We start from the raw sequence: 3,573 nt of genomic DNA, 5'->3' as shown, positions 1-3,573 counted from the left end.
CCACAGCAGATCCCAAATGTCCCTGATCTCCTCTGGGATGTCCCACTGAGGAGCTGAGCCCTGTCCTGCAGGAAAACCAACCCCAGCCACCCCTGCCAGGGGAGTTAAGCCCGGCCTTGAGGACAGAACTCATTTCAGGCCCTTTCCCTGCACATTTTCCCAATTCAGTTCAAGCTGGGGTCATCTGGACAGCCTTCAACCTCCACCCGAGGGAGGAATGAACCAGAGCCCTTCCCTGGTTTGGTTTATTTGGGTTTTTATTTGGTTTATTTGGGCTTATTTGGGCTTATTTGGGTTTTTTATTGGTTTATTTGGTTTATTTGGGTATATTATTTGGTTTATTTGGGTATATTATCTGGTTTGAGTTAATTATTTGGTTTATTTGGGTTATTTGAGTTTTTTAATTGGTTTATTTGGTTTATTTGGGTTTATTATTTGGTTTTATTTGGGTTTATAATTTGGTTTATTTGAGTTATTTGTTTGGTTTATTTAAGTTTATTATTTGGTTTATTTGGTTTATTTGGGTTTTTTATTTGGGTTTTTAATTTGGTTTATTGGAGTTTTTTTTTTGTTTGTTTGAGTTTGTTATTTGGTTTATTTGGTTTATTTGTTTCTTTTTTTTAATTTGTTTTATTTGGGTTTATTATTTGTTTTATTTGGGTTTATTATTTGGTTTATTTGGGTTTTTATTTGGTTTATTTGGGTTTATTGTTTGGATTATTTGGTTTATTTGGGTTTTTTTTATTTATTTGAGTTTATTATTTGGTTTACTTAGTTTATTTGAGGTTTTTATTTGGTTTATTTGGGTTTATTATTTGGTTTATTTGATTTATTTGGGTTTTTAATTTGGTTTATTGAGTTTATTATTCATTTTGGGGGCATTTTTTGGCTGCTGTGCTGTGAAATAAAAGGATTTGCTGTGGGCAAAGCAGCTCCGGGGCAGGAGATCCTGAGCCCCTYTCTGATTCTGCATTCTCCTTGTTCAACAGCCCCATCAATAAAATGTTTCAGAGCAATTTCTTTGCAGCTCTGCTGAGCAAGAGCACTGAGAGAGTGGCTGGGTTGGATTTTCCAAGGATTTTAAGGATTTTACATCCATAGAAACAATGAACTCCTACAGTATCCTCCAGTCCAGCCTCAACWCTTGTGGTTTCATTCTCGCTGCCAGCGACAGCTATAATTCTGCAGTTTAAAAAAAYCCACCCTGGAATATACATTTCAGAAAATAAATTTAACACTGGAATATTTATCCCTTCAGAAAATAAATTTAACCCCAAGGAAGCATTTCAGGAATGCCACAGGCAGTGATCCCTGAAACCTGTGAAGGCGTTGAGGAGGCGTCACATCCTTGGAGAACTTGTTTGGGAACACTCAGTTTATGGCACAAAATTCATCAAAATCAGTGATGTTTCTGTGGGAACCATGAAAGGCAGTGACTGCTGTTCAATTAATTACCAAGGCTAATAAATAAATAAATAAATAAATAAATAAATAAATGCTCATCTGAATCAAAAGGAAGAAGAAATTTTCACAGGACACGGAAATCATTCCCGAATGATGCCCTTGTCGCTTCCAGAAAGATCCATTTCTGTTTTGACACTGATGGGAGCTCAAAGCTCTTTCCTCCTGTTACAGGGAATCATAACCCTCACCTGCTCTTTGATGTGATGCCCAAAACCTGAGGTAGCTTTGGATGTTGGAACAAAAACCGCAGAAAAAGAGAAATGAGAAGCCCTTAAGGGGTTTTAACACAGTCTGGAGGGTTATTTAGGATTTCAGCAGAATCAGCAAAGCTTTCACCTTTGAATCTTCCCATTTATTTGATTGATTGATTGATTGATTGATTGATTGATTGATTGATTGATTTCTCGTTACTGTATTTATTATGCAAAAAGCTTATTGAAGCTGCTGAGCCCTCCCTGCCTCACAAATTCCCTCCCTCCACTCATCCTTTTTTTTTTTGCATTTGGAAGCAGCACCAAGCTCGGGGATAATCAGGGAATGAAGAGGATTCTTCCCTTCAGCTCTGCTTCCCCARCCTTCCCGTGGCCCGGGATATTTCACAGCCCACATTCCAAGAGCTGGGACCCGCAGGCAGCAGCAAAGAGCTGCCCTTCCCTCTGCTGACCCTCTGAGAGAATTTCCCGAATCCCATCCCTGTCATGAAAGGAAACCCAATATTCCCATTTCAGGCAGAGCTGGGGGAGTTTTTGTCACGTTTGAAGCTCCTGGAAGATGCTGCCCCTTTGCTTTCAATGATCCTGGATCYTGCCTGGCAGGAGCTGACCCAGATTTTGGGAAAAGTGGGAAGAAGGGAGCAGAGTAAGATCCCAGTCTCGATTCCATCATGGATTTCCATCACCAATCCTAGTGAATCATTTTCACTTTTATTATTCCTTCATTCCCATTCTCCTGCTGGGTGATGAGAGAGCTTTTCCCAGGGCTTTTTTTAATTGGATGTGGAAGGTGGATTGCACTGACATCCTCTGAGGGAGGATGGATTGACAATTGGATGGATTTTCTTAGAGGAAACAGCTTTAAAAAGCCAGAAAAAAACTCTTTATGGCCCCATGAAAAATAAACCTTCCTTGAGCTGGAAACCTAACAAGGCTTTAGGCTGCTCCRAATTAATGAGAGTTTCAAATTCCAGTCCTAATTATCAAAGCTGTGGATTTTAAAGACCAGCTCCATATTAATGTTTGGTTCTTGCCATTACCCAGCTTTGGAATCTGGGATCTCAGCAGTGCTGCTCCCTAATCCCAGGGATTATCCAGCCCTTCCTTCCCCTGCATCCTAAATAAAACCAAAAAAAAGGGCTGGAAGACTCATTTCAGTTTTATCTGCAGGGTTTGATCCCCAAATTCCTCGAGTCTTTCACCATTTCTCTTTGAATCTGGTGGCGAGGGAAGCTTCTTTGAAGCTGGGATTTTTCCAGTTTTCCCAGGTTTTACAGGAAGGGAAGGAACTCAAGGTCACTTCCTTCAGTCTGGAATTCTGCTGTGGGAATTGGAGCTGCTTTCCCTGCAGTTCTTCTGGCGAACCGTGAGTCAGCTCCAAAAAGCCGATTAATCCATGTAGGAACTGTGGAGAGAAGGATCCAAAGGAATTTATCCATCCTTTGAACGCTCCAAGCAGGTGTGAATCATCAGGAAATCCCAGGAATGCTGAAGATGAACCGAATCTGTCTGCAGAGCCCTTTAAAAGAGAGGGAGGGACGGGAAGGACTCTGAGCCATCAGCAAACCGGGAGCAGTGCTGGAAATTCCTCCTGGGAAGGGTCACAACGGCATCAGAGAGCTCAAGGGTGGGATGGAAGCCATAAAAATGACGATCCCAATCCTTGATCCAGGTCCTGACAGCAGAAGGATGTGGAGATGCAGGAGAGAGTCCAGAGGATGGTCTGAGAGATGGAGCCAGRCTGGGAGAGCTGGGGGTGCTCACCTGGAGAGGAGAAGGATCCAGGGAGAGCTCAGAGCCCCTGCCAGGGCCTAAAGGGGCTCCAGGAGAGCTGGAGAGGGACTGGGGACAAGGGATGGAGGGACAGGACACAGGGAATGGCTTCCCAGTGCCAGAG

This window comes from Malurus melanocephalus, unplaced genomic scaffold (assembly GCF_030028575.1).
Source record: "Malurus melanocephalus ecotype Western Australia unplaced genomic scaffold, MMel_1.1 scaffold_664, whole genome shotgun sequence".
Taxonomy (NCBI): Eukaryota; Metazoa; Chordata; class Aves; order Passeriformes; family Maluridae; genus Malurus; species Malurus melanocephalus.
Note: the sequence above shows the minus strand (reverse complement) of the source record.